We start from the raw sequence: 19,465 nt of genomic DNA, 5'->3' as shown, positions 1-19,465 counted from the left end.
AATAAGAGGTGGAATAGGTATGTAAAGCCTATCCCTTTCTTTCTTTTGGCATGTCTTAGATGTAAGTAAGATATGATACGAGCCTTGGGGTGACTCTATTCATAAGATCCGAGCATGTCTACGATTCTTATTCACTTCTTGATGTTAATATTCCTAATATAGTCGAGCTATGGTCCTTGTGTCTTTTGTATGATTGGATAGTAAATATTGCATAAAGAATTCTTGTTCCTAAGGGATTCTATGTCGAATAATGTCCCTAACTTTCATGAACGGGCTCGGATTACTTTGATATGTTCGTAAATTGTTCTCTAATGAATAATGTCTGTAACTTTCATAGGTGGGCTCGGATTGGTTCGATACATGACCATGATCCCCGAGACGTTATTTGATATGGTTCGTAATGATATTCAAAGAGTACTGAGTATGACTATCGTTTTAATGCTCGAGCGTGATTACTTACTTATCTATCGAGTCTGAAATGATGATTTATATGCATATGGTTTCTCACTACTCTGCTCGTGCTAGCTGTTATTACTTCTTTCACCGAAGTCCGGGCCGGGTATGTATTCGTGCACGGTTTCTTTGCACATTGTTCACCGAGTCCCTCGCTCTGGGGGGGGCGGGAGTACGGTATATATATGATGATATGATGACATGATGATATGATGATATGGGGATGGCGGCAGGATGGCATATGATGATTCTATTCACCGAGTCCCTCACTAGAGAGTAGGGTACGGTATATATATATGATGATATGATGACATGATGATATGATGATTCTATTCACCGAGTCCCTCACTAGAGGGCCGGGTACGGTATATATATATATGATGATTTTATTTACCGAGTCCCTCACTAGAGGGCCGGGACACGTTATATATGCATATGTACAAGATGATTATTCACTTATGTTTCTAAGTCCCATGATAGATTGGATATGATATTGACATGCATGATTTATGTTTCAAAGGCAAGCCTTGTAATTTTACGGTTCTATACTATTTTCTATACTCCTTACTTGATGGTTACGATTTCTTGTATTCCATACTTTACATGCTCGGTACATGCATGCGACCCCGCCTTCTTCGGGGGCTGCGTTTCATGCCACGCGTATATCGGAATGAGTGAGGGATACTAGTAGAAGATGTTCAGTTTGGATTGGCGAGCTCCATTTCCTTAAGTGTTTTGCGGAGTCGGAAGTATTTATGTTATGATATCTTGTTTGATGTTAGAGGCTTTGCGGACAGTCACGTATATAACATATCGATCCACCGTGGCGGCTGCGTAAGCCGATGTATCATTATGCATTATGTTACAGATTTCACATGATTACAGATTTTCCTTGATTTGGGAAAGACGAAAGGCATGTTTTTTTTTTGAAAAGCTTACATTATGCATTCATTTCATGATTTAAGGGCCCAGTATGATTATAAGTATCACGAGAATCAGCGGGTTCGCTCGGCCCTAAGTAAAGGTCGGGTGCCCATCATGCCCTATCGAAAGTTGGGGCGTGACAGAAGCAAGACGAGGACTTCTCAGGGAGTCGCCCATCCTAGTACTACTCTCGCCCAAGCATGCTTAACTTCAGAGTTCGGATGGGATCCGGTGCGTTAGTGCTAGTATGATCGCATCCATCTGTCCTAGTGCTCAATATTCTCTTAAACCCTTTCCTCCACCTCCCCCTTCTCTAAAAATCAGGCACGTAAGTGCAAACCTTTAAATACGCGTAACTTCACGCTCCGTTATCTGTTTTATGCGATTCTTTTTTTGATCTTGAGTATTTCTCCGAGATCTAGCTTATTTTTTGAAAAAATATATTAAACAAATGAAAAGGAGCATAGTCTGGATAAATGGTGGAAAGAAACACGAGGACTTCTCAGGGGGTCACCCATCCTAGTACTACTCTCGCCCAAGCATGCTTAGCTTCAGAGTTCAGATGCGATGCGGTGCGTTAGTGCTAGTATGATCGCATCCATCAGTCCTAGCGGTCAATTTTCTCTTAGACCCTTTCCTATGCATCTCCGTTCTCTAAAAATAAGGCGCGTAAGTGAAAACCTTTAAATACGCGTAACTTCATGCTCCGTTATCTGTTTTGTCATTTCTTTTTTTGATCTTGAGTATTTCTCCGAGATCTTGCATATTTTAAAAAAAAAAATATTAAATAGACGAAAATGATCGTCGTCCGGACAAAAGAAGGGATGCAACACGAGGACTTTTAGTACTACTCTCTCCCAAGCACTCATAACTTCGGAGTTTTAATGGGATCCGGTCCTTTAGTGCTAGTATGATGCATCCATCAATCCAAGCTCACAAAATTCTCTTAAACCCTTTCCAACCCTTTCCCCTTCTCAAAAAATAGGGCGCATAAGTGCAAACCATTAAATACGCATAACTTCGCGCTTCGTTATTGATTTTATGCGATTCTTTTTTTGATCTTGAGTATTTCTCAGAGATCTAGCTTATTTTCTGGAAAAAAAAAATTTAAATAGAGGAAAATGAGCATAGTCTGGACAAATGGAGGGATGCAACCCGAGGACTCCCCAGAGGGTCACCATCCAAGTGCTACTCTCGCCCAAGCATGCTTAACTTCAGAGTTCTGATGGGATCCAGTGCGTAAGTGCTGGTATGATCGCATCCATCCATCCTAACGCATAACATTCTCTTAACTTTGCGCTCCGTTATCCGTTTTATACGTTTTTTTTTATTTTTTTATCTTGAGTATTTTTTCAAGATTTAGCTTATTTTTCAAAAAAATATATATTAAACAGACGAAATGAGCGTAGTCCGAACAAAAAGAAGGATGCAACGCGAGGTCTTCCCAGAGGGTCACCCATCCTAGTACTACTCTCACCCAAGCGCGCTTAACTTCGAAGTTCTGATGGGATCAAGTGCGTTTGTGCTAGTATGATCTCATCCATCAGTCCTAGCGCTCTAAATTCTCATAAACCCTTTCCTCCCCCTCCCCATTCTCAAAAAATAAGGCCCGTAAGTGCAAATCTTTAAATACGCATAACTTCGCGCTCTGTTATCTGTTATATCCTATTCTTTTTTTATCTCTAGTATTTTTCCAAGATCTAGGTTATTTTTTGAAAAATTGTATATTAAACAGACAAAAATAAGCATGGTCCGGACAAAAAGTGGGATGCAACACGATGACTTCCTTGGGGGTCACCCATCCTAGTACTACTCTCGCCCAAGCATGCTTAACTTCAGAGTTCTGATGGGATCCGGTGCGTCAGTGGTGGTATGATCGTATCCATCAGTCCTACCGCTCGATTTTCTCTTAAAACCTTTCCTACCCCTCCCCCTTCTATAAAAATAAAGCGCGTAAGTGCAAACCTTTAAATACGTGTAACTTCACGCTTCGTTATCTGTTTTATGCGATTCTTTTTTTGATACTGAGTATTTCTACGAGATCTAGCTTATTTTTCCAAAAAATATATATTAAACAGACAAAAATGATCGTAGTCCGGACAAAATAAGGGATGCAACAGAGGAATTCCCAGGGGTTTACCCATCTGAGTATTACTCTCGTCGAAGCACGCTTAACTTCAGAGTTCTGATGGAATCCGGTGCGCTAGTGCTGGTATGATCATATCCTTCAGTCCTAGTGCTCAAAATTCTCTTAAACCCTTTCCTCCCCCTCCCCCTTCTTGAAAAATAAGGCGCGTAAGTGCAAACCTTAAATACGTGTAACGTCATGCTCCGTTATCTGTTTTATGCCATTCTTTTTTTTTTTTTTTTTTTTTTTTTTTTTTATCTTGAGTATTTCTCTGAGATCTAGCTTATTTTTTAAAAAAAATACATTAAACAGATGAAAATGAGCTTAGTCCGGATAGATGGAGGGATGTTACACCTCGAAAAATTTTCGCGTCATTTGCGTTGTAAGTAAACTAATGTAAGCTCGGAGAGGTCATGGAACCCTTATAAGGTTAATGAATACTCTTAACAAGTGTCAAGCAAGTTCCCAAAGGTTCTGGGACCAAGCAAATCGAAGAAAATAAATTCGTCGAAAAATTTGAAAAAAAAAAAAAGTTGGTAGAATTTTGGGCAGATTTTTAGTCAACTTTGGAGGGGTATATCTCCTAGTATATTAGGAGTTTTTAGGTGTTTCAAAAGCCTAAAATGAAGTTCGTCGAGTCTAGTTTCCAAATCGATAAACTTCTCATCGATAAGACATTGGAGTAGAGAATTATGGACATTACAAGTTCGGCTGACAAAGCAGAAATGCGTGCTACAGCAAAGAATCGCTACAGTACTGCTATAGTACTGCTACAGTGACCCCGACCCGAATTTGAACCTTATATCAAGGGTAAAACCCCCTTTTTTCATCAGATTTGCCCAAGAAAATTCTAGAAAACAGTTGAGGGGTGAGGATATCATAAAATTGAGGGAATTTTAAGAGGCGGAGTGTAGTTTAGGTTCAAATAGCGCGCAACCGTGATTGTAGTGTCGTTTTGCGGCGGATTTTGGTTATGATTCTAGGAGAACACCGAAGATATTGCTGTTTTAGTAAGAACAAGGTATGGATCTCTTCCTATTTATGTTAATATCGGTTGATTTACGAAGATAGAGTGGTTTAATGATTGTATAGCGAGTTAATGAGTTATGGAAGTTGGAAAACGGCGTGTGGGCATTTTATGGAACACTTTGATATGGGAAATGATATTATTGATGTTGGTATTGTTGTTGTTGTTGTTGGTTGGTGAACTAAGAATTCGGGCTAGGCACATAAACAGGGGAGATGCTGCCCGATTTTTGGCAGAATATAGACTAGTTTAGTTTGAACACTAGGACAAGTGCATGATAATGAGTCTAACGTCAGTGTGAATCCTCTCGAATGTAGATTTATAAGCCCGGACGAATAAGCGTAGCTAATAGGAGGTTGAACAGGTATGTTAAGGCTCGTCCCTTTCTTTCAAAGGCATGATTCCTATGTTACGATTTCATAAATGCTTCCATAACCTCTTTGTTTTCAAAAGTTAGAAGTCTATGATTCCAAGGCATGATTCCTTTCCCGATAACCCGTAAATGTTTTTCCAAAATGTCCGTATTTTTCCAAAACAGAGGTTTATGATTTTGTAAGCTCTTATGACAACAAGGATGGGCATGTTTTTATCATGATGACAATGATGCCAAAGATGAGAATATTTTTCTATGGTGACTATGATGAGAACAATTTCATGTTTAAAGGTTCCAAGTTATGATTTCAATGACGATATAAGAATGTTGAGCTATTTCTTGATTTCTCAATTTTATTCATGAATGATGACTATTTTTTAAAGATTCCAAAGTATATGAATTGACGCGTTATGAGATTTATGATCTTATTCTATGTTTTCTCTTGATGTTATTCTTCATTGATAGTCTCACCTTTTAATAATTGTTCCTTCAAGGTGAGATAAAGCGATGATGATTATTCCATAATATAATCGGAGATTACCGACCTTACGTCACTCCGATAGAGACATAACTTTCCTTGGGCTCTCCTGCATGCTACTTATATGATATATGTATATGTAAATGGGGAATATGGGAAAAAGGGCGAACTGCTATAGGCGCATGGCCACCTGATCAGTTTGTATAACATGACTTGTTATCATCCCGGACGCGGGATGCCCGGACGCGAGACATAGGTGGTTACATGAATCGGAGCCGACATTCCTCGGCAATATGATATGTTCTATTTTCTGTATACATGAACAAGAAATGTTTTTCAAAGAAAGGTAAGCATGCATGACATCCGCCCTAAGAGGCACTCATATGTACAAGTTACTCTTTTATCTTGCGATATGCTCTATATTTCTATTCTGTTATTATTCATACTTGTATCCCTTATTATATTATCGTTCATGCCTTACATACTCGGTACATTACTCGTACTGACGTCCCTTCTTGCGGACGCTGTGTTCATGCCCATGAAATAGGGGGAGATGGTACAAATCCTTATGAGCCTTGGCAGCAGCTTTGCAGAAGCACTCCACTACTCCGGAGTTGCCGCATATCGGTACATTCATTTGTGTATATGTTTTGGGGCATGGCAGGGTCCTGTCCTGTCCAAATGTTTAGTATTCCAGTTAGAGGCTCGTAGATACATATGTGTTGGTAATAGATATCTCATGATCACCTTAGTGTACATTTTTGTATATCACTTTTCACACCTCGAGAGCTTATGTATATATGTATGTTTTGTGAAGATAATTAGTGACCATTTCACTGCAAGTCTATTGGGAACTATGATAGATAGTATGATAAGGGGTGCTCGGTAGCTAGTACCGGGTACCTGTCATGGCCCTCTTGTTGGGTCGTGACAAAAATGATATCAGGGCAGTTCTGTCCTAGGGTGTGTCTATGAGCCGTGTCCGGTAGAGTCTTGTTTATGGGTGTGAAGCGCGCCACACTTATACACAAGAGGCTGCGGGGCATATAGGAACCATGACCGTCTTCCTTCTTCATAGATCGTGTGATAGAGCTATAATAAGAGGATTTCCTTCCTCCTGATCGAGTGTTACATTTTCAGCTATGCTTGAGAAGAGGAAAGAAATAGCCGCCCAGAAAGGCAAGATGGTAGTAGAAAGACGGAGTGAACGGGAGTCACCGGTAAATATTGAAAAGGGTGAATCCCATAATGAGGCTCCCTCTCATCTGCGCTCACACTCGCTATATTTGGGGAGAGAAGGCGTCTCTACTCCGGCCCGGCTGGACCCAGTTCCCCCACCTGATGCTTCGAGCCAAGAGATGAGAAAGGCCATCCTTTTCCGACCCAATGTGCCGCTCAAGCTCGGCGGCGGGGTGTGGGTCTGGTGATAGGGGTCACGGGGAGGAGGACCAGGTGTTCACGTTTGACCGTGGGTTCGAGAGGTACCTCAAGGCGGCCGATTCTGTGGGTGCCGGCTCATTCAGCAACAAGTGTATCTCTACAGTTTCCTAGACCCAGGTTTGATAGACCCACTTATCTTGAATCAGGTCAGGGCTATGGAGTTTTGGGTTCCCTATATAGAGGTGAATTCAGTCAGATAAGACCACCTGTACCACAATGCCCTCAGTGCCATAGGCTATATACGGGGCCGTCCCGCATGGGATTAGCGGTTTGTTATGCCTGTGTTCGGCCAGGTCATTTTCTGCGCGACTGCCTATTTCGACGTGGCAGAGGTAGGGTTCAGCCCACGGGAATAGCAGTTGTCTCTTCATCATTGGTACGCCCTCCGATGCAAAGGCCGCAGATATCAGTAGGTTGTGATAGAGACCGAGAAGGAACGCCCAGTTCGAGTGGGTGACAGGATCTTGAGTCATCCCCCAATATTGTCCCAGGTATATTATCAGTATTCTCTTATAATGTATATGCATCAATTGATTCAGGTTCTACATTGTCATATATCGCTCTTTATATTGCTGAATGTATTGGGTTGAAACCCGAGCCAAATCAAATGATTTGAGATGTCTATGCCTATTGGTGACCCAGTGATAGCCAGAATCATGATTTATGAGTAAGTACACCTCTACGAAGGGAGCTGATTGGCGTAATGTGTAGAAAAAAATAACAATGGAATTCTAGAAAGAGCATGTAGGTTTGGGATTATTATGTTTATACAGGAAACTCTGCCAAAATTCCTCCGGGAGTCTAAGGGAAATTGTGGGAAATGTGGGTAGGATTATGGCGAGAAGAAAGAAATGGCCCAGCAACGAGTGATCAAGGACGGAGCTAGTAGTAAATGCGGGATAAACGTAGCAAGTTTGTATTAAGCTAAGGGAATGATGAATAGGTTAGGATGAAATGAGGAACATGAGAAGGGAAAATGATGTGTTTGGGGGTAGGAAGAAGTCTCACATACCAAGGGGAATTAAAGAGATAAGCATCCCAGAAAAAGTTGCAAGCTAGAAGAATTTGGTTAGCCCTTTTATGTTTGGAAGATCAAATTATGGAATGAACTTGATATATATGTATAGACTGATGCACGTAACACCAAATCAGATTATTAGGCTAAGATTTACCCCTATGAGCTAGCCTTATTGACCTCAGTGATACCTCGAAGAAAGGAATCAAGAGAGATGTGTTTACAGAGAAGCTCTTTGCCTGACAACTGGTTAATCTTGTAACCGCAATTGTGCTCTTTGGTATAGTTTAAAATGTGTGTGTGTGTGTGTGTGTGTATATATATATATATATATATATATTCGAATATATCTCTAAAAATTTATTCGAACGATTATATAACTAGAGTTGCTAATGCTTGGTATAAGTGATGTGTGTAGTGGAAAGCAGAGAGAGAAGGGAGAAGGAAGTATTGGAAACAAAGAAGGAAGGGTGGAAGAAGGGTGGAAGCAAGCCAAATGGGAGGAAGGTCTACTAGAGCAGTAACTCAACAACTGAGGGAGGAAGAGAATTAAACCCTGTGGATATTCTAACGCTAAGAGAGAATGTAACAAGGAGTTACGAAGAAGTTGAAGTTTTGAATCACGCTGTACGAACGGTGTGGCCCATTAAGTTATGATGAGAATTATGGGACCATTTGTTAAGTAAGGTATCTTATGTGTAAAGAGCGAGTTTACACGACATTCATATAAAGACTTATAGAAGAACTATGTGTTACCCCGTTATTAGTACGTTGGGATAGCAGAGTACAATACTCCTATGGTAGTGTGAGCGGATCGTAAAAGAGTGTAGAGGGATTGACGTTGAACCTTAAGTTACAGTTTATTAAAAGATAGAGTTCTGAGGGAAAAGAGAAGAAAAGGAAAAGAAGCCAATGGTATTCTGAAATATGTTTAGAGTTATTGTCCTGTGAACGAAGTTATTTGATAAAAGGATAAGGGGTACGATAAAAGGAAAAACAAGGTGTCAGTCCGATTAGATAGGAGTTTAGGCCTATCCAGGATTTGTACGCTTACGAGAATATGTGACTCATCACAAATATGTGCAACTAACCAGATAGCTTCAGACGGTGAATAATCACAACTAAGATTAGTTATGGATTCGCTGAAAGTATGTACTTGCAAAAAAAAAAAAAAAAAATGGGAGGACTAATGGGATGTTAAATATAGGATAATGGACCGAAACCCTAAGGGGGAAGGTAGAGATGAGCGAGTATGGGATCAGAAGTAGGCCTTGTCAAGAGATGGAAATATGGTGAAAAGAACTAGAAACCACCTCAAAGGGGGAATTACACTAATAGGCTGATTAAATGAAAGGACAGTTTACAATAAGCATGACCAGTCAGTTATGTGCATGACCAAGTAGAGATTGAAAAGGAGCACACCAAGGGAGAAATTACGTGTAAACTCAAGATAAGAGTGTAATGAGGAGTCCAGAAATAAAGAAGCAAAGAAGGATTGAGCGTGATGGTATTCGAAGCAGATTAGACTAAGGGGAAAGTTGGGTGAAGGAGCCACCGCGAGCTAGTTGTGTGGATACGGAGTCTCAGCATCACAAAATAATTATAAAACAACGGTACAAGGAAGCCTTAAGGGCAAAAGTATTCAATCTAGAACCTAGTAACATCTTGTCGATAGAAGGAAGTAGAGTTACCGTATGAGAGGGACTGAAATGAAAATGAAGTATTCAAAGGAACTCGATAAAGTGATGACATAAATATGTATAATGGTGATATGAAACATTTCCTAAGATGATGTATGCACAGAGGAACCTAAAGAATATAGACTACTCTAGTATTCCTTCCCGCTTTGAGGACCTTTCCGCCTTGAGATAAATGGGTGAGTAGAACACACCTTTCTGACGTTAAAGATATGTCATGAGCATGTATGTTAGAACCCTGAAGAAAATTTGGGTAACCAGTTGATATGGATTGAAATTACGTATGGTACCAGTCATCACTCCAATGTCTATATGGCTCGGATGAATGTTTTACAAGAATGGGGGATTATCAGATTGTTTAGAATTTGAAAATTCAAAGTTAACAGTTGGGTATTCTGGTAGAGTCGCCAATGGAAGGTGTGATGAGATTTGGTAAGGAAGTTAGGCTCAGTCCCCAATTCGTTAGGCCTTACCAGCTATGCGCAAAGAAGACCAAATAGTTTATGAGTTAGATCTGCCTTCAGGATTGAAGACAATTCACCCGGCGTATCATGTTTTGATGTTTCATAGACGCATTAGGGATCCTCCCGAGTATGCTTCCGTAGAGGACGTCCGTGTCACGGAGAACAACCGCCTATATATAAAAGTACCCATTGCCATTCTAGAAAGACAAGTTTGAAGAATGAGAACCAGAGGACGTAGCTTCGGTCAAAGTCCCATGGAGGAATAATAACAGAGAAAAAAATGACTTGGGAAGCTGAGGAAGGAATGAAATCTAGAGACCCACATTTATTCCCACCCCCGTAAGACGTGCGATAGGGCCGTGACCCCTCGGTATGTAATGCTTCTCTAAAGTGATTTCTTGGTCGTGTGTGGCCAGTATGGATATTGATGTTGTAGCCCAGTGAGGCGATTATATGTTTTGGGTTGTTGTGACAGGATAATAGTGGTACAATTACAGGGGAAACTCTGGCAAAATTTTCGTAGAAATCCCTAAGAACTTAACATTCGAGGATGAATGTTCCTAAGGGGGGAGGAATGTTACACCTCGAAAAAATTTCGCATCATTTGCGTTGTAAGTAAACTAAAGTAAGCTCGGAGAGGTCATGGAACCCTTATAAGTTTGATCAATACTCTTAACAAGTGTCAATCAAGTGCCCAAAGGTTCCGGGACCAAGAAAATTGAAGAAAATAAATTCGTCGAAAATTTTGGAAAAAAAAAAAAGTTGGCAGAATTTTGGGCAGATTTTTAGTCAACTTTGGAGGGGTATATCTCCTAGTATATTAGGAGTTTTTAGGTGTTTCAAAAGCCTAAAATGAAGTTCGTCGAGTCTAGTTTCCAACGCAATAAACCGCTCGTCGATGGGACATCGGAGTAGAGAATTATGAACGTACAAGTTCGGCTGATAAAGTAGAAACGCTTACTACGATGAATCGCTACGATGGCACCGAGCACTACGATCGCTAAACGGTGACCCGACCCGAATTTGAACCTTATATAAAGGGTAAAAACCCCTTTTTTCATCAGATTTTCCCAAAAAATTCTAGAAAACAGTTGAGGGGTGAGGATAGCATAAAATTGAGGGAATTTTAAGAGGCGGAGTGTAGTTTAGGTTCGGATAGCGCGCAACCGTGATTGTAGTGCCGTTTTGCGGCGGATTTTGGTTATGATTCTAGGAGAACATCGAAGATATTGCTGTTTTAGTAAGAACAAGGTATGGATCTCTTCCTATTTATGTTAATACCGGTTGATTTACGAAGATAGAGTGGTTTAATGATTGTATAGCAAGTTAATTAGTTATGGAAGTTGGAAAACAGCGTGTGGGCTGTTTTATGGAACACTTTGATATGGGAAATGATATTATTGATGTTGGTACTGTTGTTGTTGTTGCTGGTTGGTGAACTAAGAATTCGGGCTAGGCACATAAACAGGGGAGATGCTGCCCGATTTTTGGCAGAATATAGACTAGTTTAGCTTGAACACTAGGACAAGTGTATGATAATGAGTCTCATGTCAGTGTGAATCCTCTCGAATGTAGATTTACTAGCCCGGACGAATAAGCGTAGCTAATAGGAGGTTGAACAGGTCTGTTAAGGCTCGTCCCTTTCTTTCAAAGGCATGATTCCTATGTTACGATTTCATAAATGCTTCCATAACCGCTTTGTTTTCAAAAGTTAGAAGTCTATGATTCCAAGGCATGATTCCTTTCCCGATAACCCGTAAATGTTTTTCCAAAATGTCGTTATTTTTCCAAAACAGAGGTTTATGATTTTGTAAGCTCTTATGACATCAAAGATGGACATGTTTTTATCATGATGACAATGATGCCAAAGATGAGAATATTTTTCTATGGTGACTATGATGAGAACGATTTCATGTATAAATGTTCCAAGTTATGATTTCAATGACGATATAAGAATGTTGAGCTATTTCTTGATTTCTCAATTTTATTCATGGATGATGACTATTTTTTAAAGATTCCAAAGTATATGAATTGACGCGTTATGAGATTTATGATCTTATTCTATGTTTTCTCTTGATGCTATTCTTCATTGATAGTATCACCTTATAATAATTGTTCCTTCAAGGTGAGATAAAGCGATGATGATTATTCCATAATATAATCGGAGGTTACCGACCTTACGTACTCCGATAGAGACATAACTTTCCTTGGGCTCTCTCCCGCATGCGTCGCTTATATGATATATGTATATGTAAATGGGGAATATGGGAAAAAGGGCGAGGCGTTATAGGCGCATGGCCACCTGATCAGTTGGTATAATATGACTTGTTATCATCCCGGAGGCGGGATGCCCCGACGCGGGACATATGTGGTTACATAAATCGGAGCCGACGTTCCTCGGCAATACCATATGTTCTTTTTTCTGTATACATGAACAAGAAATGTTTTTCAAAGAAAGCTAAGCATGCATGACATCCGCCCTAAGAGGCACTCATATGTACAGGTTACTCTTTTATCTTACGATATGCTCTATATTTCCATTCTGTTATTATTCATACTTGTATCCCTTATTATATTATCGTTCATGCCTTACATACTCGGTACATTACTCGAACTAACGTCCCTTCTTGCTGACGCTGTGTTCATGCCCACAGGTAGACGGTGCAGATCCTTAGGAGCCTTGTCAGCAGCTTTGCAGAAGCACTCCACTACTCCGGGGTTGCCGCATATCGGTACATTCTTTTGTGTATATGTTTTGGGGCATGGGGGGTCCTGTCCCGTCCAAATGTTCAGTATTCCAGTTAGAGGCTCGTAGATACATATGTGTGGGTAATAGGTATCTCATGATCACCTTAGTGTATATTTTTGCATATCACTTTTCACACCTCGAGAGCTTATGTATATATGCATGTTTTGTGAAGATAATTAGTGACCATTTTACGCAAGTACATTGGGAACTATGATAGATAGTATGATAAGAGGTGCTCGGTAGCTAGTACCGGGTACCTGTCATGGCCCTCTTGTTGGATCGTGACAAGGGAAGCAACACAAGGACTTCTCAGGGGGTCACCCATCCTAGTACTACTCTCACCCAAGCATGCTTAACTTTAGAGTTCCGATGGGATCCAATGCGTTAGTGCTGGTATGATCTCATCCATCTGTCCTAGCTCTAAATTTTCTCTTAAACCCTTTCCTCCCCCTTCTCTAAAAATAAGGCGCGTAAGTGAAAAACTTTAAATACGCATAACTTCGCGCTCCGTTATCCGCTTTATACGATTTTTTTCATCGATCTTGAGTATTTTTTTGAGATTCAGCTTATTTTAAAAAAAATATATATTAAACAAAGAAATGATCCTAGTCTGGACAAAAGGAGGGATGCATCACGATGACTTCCCAGGGGGGCACCTATCTTATTACTACTCTCGCCCAAGCACGCTTAACTTCGGAGTTCTGATGGGATCCGGTGCGTTAGTGCTGGTATGATCGCATCCATCAATCCTAGTGCTCAAAATTCCCTTCAACCCTTTCCTCCCCCTCCCCTTCTCGAAAAATAAGGCGCGTAAGTGCAAACATTTAAATACGCGTAACTTCACGCTCTGTTATCTGTTTTATGCGATTCTTTTATTGATCTTGAGTATTTCTCCGAGATCTAGCTCATTTTTTGAAAAAAAATATAATAAACAGACAAAAATTAGCGTAGTCCGGAGAAAAGAAGGGATTCAACACGAGGACTTCCCAGAGGGTCTCCCATCCTAGTACTACTCTTGCCTAAGCGAGCTTAATTTCGGAGTTCTGAGGGGAGCTGGTGCGATAGTGCTGGTATGATAGCATCCATCCAATCTAGTGCTTAAAATTCTCTAAAACCCTTTCCTCCTCCTCCCCCTACTCTAAAAATAAGGCGCGTAAGTGCAAACCTTTAAATACACATAACTTCGCGCTCCGTTATCAGTTTTGTGCAATTCTTTTTTTCATTTTGAGTATTTGTTCAAGATCTAGCTTGTTTTCAGAAACAAATATCTTAAATAGAAGAAAATGAGCGTAGACCACACAAAGAAGCGATCTAACACGAGGACTTCCCAAGGGGTCACCCATCCCAGGACTACTCATGCTTAACTTTATTGTTCTGATGTGATCCGGTGTGTTAGTTACGTATGATCGCATCCATCCATCCTAGCGCTCAATTTTCTCTTAAACTCTTTCCTCCTCCTCCCCCTTCTCTAAAAATAAGGTGCGTAAAGGTAAACCTTTAAATACGCATAACTTCGCGCTCCGTTATATGTTTTATGCGATTCTTTTTTTGATCTTGAGTATTTCTCAGAAATCTAGCTTATTTTTCGGAAAAAATATATTAAACAGACGAAAATTAGCATAGTCCGGACAAATGGAGGGAAGCAACACGAGGACTTCTTAGAGGGTCATCCATCCTAGTACTATTCTCGCCCAAGCATACTCAACTTCAGAGTTGTGATGGGATCTAGTGCGTTAGTGTTGGTATGATCGCATCCATCTATCCTAGCGCTCAATTTTTTCTTAAACCCTTTCCTCCCCCTCCCCCTTCTCTGAAAATAAGGTGCGTAAGTGAAAACCTTTAAATACGTATAACTTCGTGCTCCGTTAGCCATTTTATACAATTCATCTTTTTGATCTAGATTATTTTTCTGAGATTTATCTTATTTTTCAAAAAAAAATATATTAAACAGATGAAATGAGCGTAGCCAATACAAAAGGAGGGATGCAACATGACGACTTCCCAGGGGGTCATCCATCCTAGTACTACTCTCACCCAAGCTCGCTTAACTTCGGAGTTCTGATGGGATCCGAAGCATTTGTGTTTGGTATGATCGCATCCATCAGTCCTAGTGCTCTAAATTCTCTTACACCCTTTCATCCACCTCCCTCATCTCTAAAAATTAGGCGCGTAAGTGAAAATCTTTGAATATGCATAACTTCGTGCTCTGTTAGCTGTTATATCCTATTCTTTTTTTGATCTTGAGTATTTTTCTGACATCTAGCTTATTTTTTGAAAAATTATATATTAAACAGACTAAAATAAGCATAGTCCGAACAAAAGGAGGGATTCAACACGATGACTTCGTGGGGGGTCACCCATGCTAGTACTACTTTCGCCTAAGCGTGCTTAACTTCAGAGTTCTGATGGGATGCGTGCGTTAGTGCTGGTATGATCGTATCCATCCGTCCCTGCACTCCATTTTCTCTTAAACCCTTTCCTCCCCCTCCCCCTTCTTGAAAAATAAGGCGCGTAACTTCACGCTCCGTTATCTGTTTTATGTGATTCTTTTATTGGTCTTGAATATTTCCCCGAGACCTAGCTCATTTTTTGACAAAAAATATATTAAACAGATGAAAATGAGCGTAGTCGGACAAAAGGATGGATGCAACACGAGGACTTCTTAGAGGGTCATCCATCCTAGTACTATTCTCGCCCAAGCATACTCAACTTCAGAGTTGTGATGGGATCTAGTGCGTTAGTGTTGGTATGATCGCATCCATCTATCCTAGCGCTCAATTTTTTCTTAAACCCTTTCCTCCCCCTCCCCCTTCTCTGAAAATAAGGTGCGTAAGTGAAAACCTTTAAATACGTATAACTTCGTGCTCCGTTAGCCATTTTATACAATTCATCTTTTTGATCTAGATTATTTTTCTGAGATTTATCTTATTTTTCAAAAAAAAATATATTAAACAGATGAAATGAGCGTAGCCAATACAAAAGGAGGGATGCAACATGACGACTTCCCAGGGGGTCATCCATCCTAGTACTACTCTCACCCAAGCTCGCTTAACTTCGGAGTTCTGATGGGATCCGAAGCATTTGTGCTGGTATGATCGCATCCATCTGTCCTAGTGCTCTAAATTCTCTTAAACCCTTTCCTCCCTGTCCCCCTTCTGAAAAAATTAGGCGCGTAAGTGAAAATCTTTGAATATGCATAACTTCGTGCTCTGTTAGCTGTTATATCCGATTCTTTTTTTGATCTTGAGTATTTTTCTGACATCTAGCTTATTTTTTTGAAAAATTATATATTAAACAGACTAAAATAAGCATAGTCCGAACAAAAGGAGGATTCAACATGATGACTTCGTGGGGGTCACCCATGCTAGTACTACTTTCGCCTAAGCGTGCTTAACTTCGAGTTACGATGGGATGCAGTGCGTTAGTGCTGGTATGATCGTATCCATCCGTCCCTGCACTCCATTTTCTCTTAAACCCTTTCCTCCCCCTCCCTCTTCTTGAAAAATAAGGCGCGTAACTTCACGCTCCGATATCTGTTTTATGTGATTCTTTTATTGGTCTTGAATATTTCCCCGAGACCTAGCTCATTTTTTGACAAAAAATATATTAAACAGATGAAAATGAGCGTAGTCGGACAAAAGGATGGATGCAACACGAGGACTTCTTAGAGGGTCATCCATCCTAGTACTATTCTCGCCCAAGCATACTCAACTTCAGAGTTGTGATGGGATCTAGTGCGTTAGTGTTGGTATGATCGCATCCATCTATCCTAGCGCTCAATTTTTTCTTAAGCCCTTTCCTCCCCCTCCCCCTTCTCTGAAAATAAGGTGCGTAAGTGAAAACCTTTAAATACGTATAACTTCGTGCTCCGTTAGCCATTTTATACAATTCATCTTTTTGATCTAGATTATTTTTCTGAGATTTATCTTATTTTTCAAAAAAAAAAAAATATTAAACAGATGAAATGAGTGTAGCCAATAGAAAAGGAGGGATGCAACATGACGACTTCCCAGGGGGTCATCCATCCTAGTACTACTCTCACCCAAGCTCGCTTAACTTCGGAGTTCTGATGGGATCCGAAGCATTTGTGCTGGTATGATCGCATCCATCAGTCCTAGTGCTCTAAATTCTCTTAAACCCTTTCCTCCCCGTCCCCCTTCTCAAAAAATAAGGCGCGTAAGTGAAAATCTTTGAATATGCATAACTTCGTGCTCTGTTAGCTGTTATATCCTATTCTTTTTTTGATATTGAGTATTTTTCTGACATCTAGCTTATTTTTTTGAAAAATTATATATTAAACAGACTAAAATAAGCATAGTCCGAACAAAAGGAGGGATTCAACACGATGACTTCGTGGGGGGTCACCCATGCTAGTACTACTTTCGCCTAAGCGTGCTTAACTTCAGAGTTCTGATGGGATCTGGTGCGTTAGTGCTGGTATGATCGTATCCATCCGTCCCTGCACTCCATTTTCTCTTAAACCCTTTCCTCCCCCTCCCCCTTCTTGAAAAATAAGGCGCGTAACTTCACGCTCCGTTATCTGTTTTATGTGATTCTTTTGTTGGTCTTGAATATTTCCCCGAGACCTAGCTCATTTTTTGACAAAAAATATATTAAACAGATTAAAATGAGCGTAGTCGGACAAAAGGATGGATGCAACACAAGGACTTCTTAGAGGGTCATCCATCCTAGTACTATTCTCGCCCAAGCATACTCAACTTCGGAGTTGTGATGGGATCTAGTGCGTTAGTGTTGGTATGATCGCATCCATCTATCCTAGCGCTCAATTTTTTCTTAAGCCCTTTCCTCCCCTCCCCCTTCTCTGAAAATAAGGTGCGTAAGTGAAAACCTTTAAATACGTATAACTTCGTTCTCCGTTAGCCATTTTATACAATTCATCTTTTTGATCTAGATTATTTTTCTGAGATTTATCTTATTTTTCAAAAAAAAAAAAATATTAAACAGATGAAATGAGCGTAGCCAATACAAAAGGAGGGATGCAACATGACGACTTCCCCGGGTCATCCATCCTAGTACTACTCTCACCCAAGCTCGCTTAACTTCCGGTAGTTCCGATGGGATCCGAAGCATTTGTGCTGGTATGATCGCATCCATCAGTCCTAGTGCTCTAAATTCTCTTAAACCCTTTCCTCCCCGTCCCCCTTCTCAAAAAATAAGGCGCGTAAGTGAAAATCTTTGAATATGCATAACTTCGTGCTCTGTTAGCTGTTATATCCTATTCTTTTTTTGATCTTGAGTATTTTTCTGACATCTAGCTTATTTTTTGAAAAATTATATAGAGAAAAGACATGTTTTGGCCCCTGAACTTGGCTAAAAACTCACTTTAGCAACTAAACTTAAGTTGTATTTATTTACCCCCCTTAACAACTTTCAAGTTAATTAAATACCCCCTTTAACGGTGACGGGCAAAAAAGTGTACTCAATTTCTTAAAAGCGCGTGGGATGAAGAAAAAAAAATACTAAAAACGATCCCAAGTCGTACGTATGTCATCTTCTAATTGGATGATATATTAAGATTTTCTTTATATTTTATTTTCCATTTTAAATTAACTTTTTCTTTTCTTTCTTATTCTTTTCCTTTTTCTTTTCTTTCTTATTCTTTTCCCTTTCTTTTCTATCCTCTCGCTTCTGCTCTCAATCCGCATCTTCTTTCTTCTTCTTTTTATTTTTTTTCCTTTCTTTTTCTAGATAAATTGAAGAGAGTAGATATTCTTTTTCTAGATATGCTTGTTGTTCAAACCCAATTTAAACAATACCCACTTATCTAAATCACTTATTTCTCCACTTTTTGTTACAATTTCATCCTTTGAAGCTTCATATCTTCGGTAAAAAAGCACACAAAGCAAAAAACTCACTTGAATTGTTGTGGGGAATAAGGAGATGGGGCAGCACGACAATGCCTGGAAACGATGGGGAATAAGGAGAAGGAGAGGAGGGGTGAGTGGGGGCGGAGGGATGGGGGCGGCTAGTCAAAGACAAAAAATGAAGAATTCTTGGTATACTTTATTTCGTGGTATTCTTTGATAGTGCCAATTTATTTTATACAAAATTATAATATTTATAGTCGTTAATTTATTAATTTATTTCTCTCCAACATTTAATCCATGGAAGAAAAATAGGGTGGGTTAGTGATGAATTGTGCTATGAATTAGGGAATGGGTGGAGTTTTGTTAATTTTATACAATTAGTTTTTCCTTTTTTTTTTTTGGTTTGGAATTGTGTTGAAGAAATGAATGTATTTCAATTTGGTGTTGATTAAGGTGTTGGGTGTTGCTCATACGTGAATGTTGTTGAAGAAAGAAAAGATAGCGGCGAGTTGGGGAAGAAGGAGAGGAGCGGGGTTGGGGTTAGAAGGAGAAGGGATGAAGAAGAAAGAGAAACATTAAATAAATAAAAATAATTAAAAAAATATTTAATGACGTGGACCAATCACCAAAGTAGTGGTGAACAACACCAAGATCTCATCTGTCCCGAATGTTTAAGGGGGTATTTAATTAACTTGAAAGTTGTTAAGGGGGTAAATAAATACAATTAAGTTTAGTTGCTAAAGTGAGTTTTGTCACAAGTTCGGGGGCCAAAACATGTCTTTTCCCAATTATATATTAAACCGTACTAAAATAAGCATAGTCCGAACAAAGGAGGGATTCAACACGATGACTTCGTGGGGTCACCCATGCTAGTACTACTTTCTCCCCA

The 19,465-nt window shown here is 39.8% G+C and overlaps 7 non-coding genes and 12 pseudogenes across 7 annotated transcripts; all 19 read right to left on the bottom strand.

The window, feature by feature from the left end:
* Positions 1-1,517: 1,517 nt before the first annotated feature.
* On the bottom strand, positions 1,518-1,636 carry LOC132042345 (5S ribosomal RNA). The gene has a single exon (XR_009411439.1). It is a non-coding gene; the product is annotated as a 5S ribosomal RNA (ribosomal RNA).
* Positions 1,637-1,858: 222 nt separating this feature from the next.
* Positions 1,859-1,977, bottom strand: LOC132042333 (5S ribosomal RNA; annotated as a pseudogene).
* A 545-nt stretch (positions 1,978-2,522) lies between these two features.
* On the bottom strand, positions 2,523-2,640 carry LOC132042329 (5S ribosomal RNA). Its single transcript, XR_009411436.1, has one exon. It is a non-coding gene; the product is annotated as a 5S ribosomal RNA (ribosomal RNA).
* A 160-nt stretch (positions 2,641-2,800) lies between these two features.
* On the bottom strand, positions 2,801-2,919 carry LOC132042331 (5S ribosomal RNA; annotated as a pseudogene).
* Positions 2,920-3,142: 223 nt separating this feature from the next.
* On the bottom strand, positions 3,143-3,261 carry LOC132042328 (5S ribosomal RNA). The gene has a single exon (XR_009411435.1). It is a non-coding gene; the product is annotated as a 5S ribosomal RNA (ribosomal RNA).
* Positions 3,262-3,485: 224 nt separating this feature from the next.
* Positions 3,486-3,603, bottom strand: LOC132042342 (5S ribosomal RNA; annotated as a pseudogene).
* A 9,433-nt stretch (positions 3,604-13,036) lies between these two features.
* LOC132042346 (5S ribosomal RNA) lies at positions 13,037-13,155 on the bottom strand. The gene has a single exon (XR_009411440.1). It is a non-coding gene; the product is annotated as a 5S ribosomal RNA (ribosomal RNA).
* A 216-nt stretch (positions 13,156-13,371) lies between these two features.
* LOC132042344 (5S ribosomal RNA) lies at positions 13,372-13,490 on the bottom strand. The gene has a single exon (XR_009411438.1). It is a non-coding gene; the product is annotated as a 5S ribosomal RNA (ribosomal RNA).
* Positions 13,491-13,713: 223 nt separating this feature from the next.
* On the bottom strand, positions 13,714-13,832 carry LOC132042340 (5S ribosomal RNA; annotated as a pseudogene).
* Positions 13,833-14,385: 553 nt separating this feature from the next.
* LOC132042337 (5S ribosomal RNA) lies at positions 14,386-14,504 on the bottom strand (annotated as a pseudogene).
* A 224-nt stretch (positions 14,505-14,728) lies between these two features.
* Positions 14,729-14,848, bottom strand: LOC132042330 (5S ribosomal RNA; annotated as a pseudogene).
* Positions 14,849-15,072: 224 nt separating this feature from the next.
* On the bottom strand, positions 15,073-15,190 carry LOC132042343 (5S ribosomal RNA; annotated as a pseudogene).
* A 199-nt stretch (positions 15,191-15,389) lies between these two features.
* LOC132042336 (5S ribosomal RNA) lies at positions 15,390-15,508 on the bottom strand (annotated as a pseudogene).
* A 224-nt stretch (positions 15,509-15,732) lies between these two features.
* Positions 15,733-15,851, bottom strand: LOC132042339 (5S ribosomal RNA). Its single transcript, XR_009411437.1, has one exon. It is a non-coding gene; the product is annotated as a 5S ribosomal RNA (ribosomal RNA).
* Positions 15,852-16,391: 540 nt separating this feature from the next.
* On the bottom strand, positions 16,392-16,510 carry LOC132042335 (5S ribosomal RNA; annotated as a pseudogene).
* Positions 16,511-16,736: 226 nt separating this feature from the next.
* On the bottom strand, positions 16,737-16,855 carry LOC132042327 (5S ribosomal RNA). Its single transcript, XR_009411434.1, has one exon. It is a non-coding gene; the product is annotated as a 5S ribosomal RNA (ribosomal RNA).
* A 225-nt stretch (positions 16,856-17,080) lies between these two features.
* LOC132042334 (5S ribosomal RNA) lies at positions 17,081-17,199 on the bottom strand (annotated as a pseudogene).
* Positions 17,200-17,398: 199 nt separating this feature from the next.
* On the bottom strand, positions 17,399-17,517 carry LOC132042338 (5S ribosomal RNA; annotated as a pseudogene).
* Positions 17,518-17,742: 225 nt separating this feature from the next.
* LOC132042341 (5S ribosomal RNA) lies at positions 17,743-17,861 on the bottom strand (annotated as a pseudogene).
* Between the last annotated feature and the right edge of the window lie 1,604 nt (positions 17,862-19,465).

This window comes from Lycium ferocissimum, unplaced genomic scaffold, assembly GCF_029784015.1.
Source record: "Lycium ferocissimum isolate CSIRO_LF1 unplaced genomic scaffold, AGI_CSIRO_Lferr_CH_V1 ctg14644, whole genome shotgun sequence".
In the NCBI taxonomy this organism is placed as follows: domain Eukaryota; kingdom Viridiplantae; phylum Streptophyta; class Magnoliopsida; order Solanales; family Solanaceae; genus Lycium; species Lycium ferocissimum.
The sequence above is the reverse complement of the archived record's forward strand: the minus strand, read 5'-3'. Positions and strand labels throughout refer to the sequence as shown.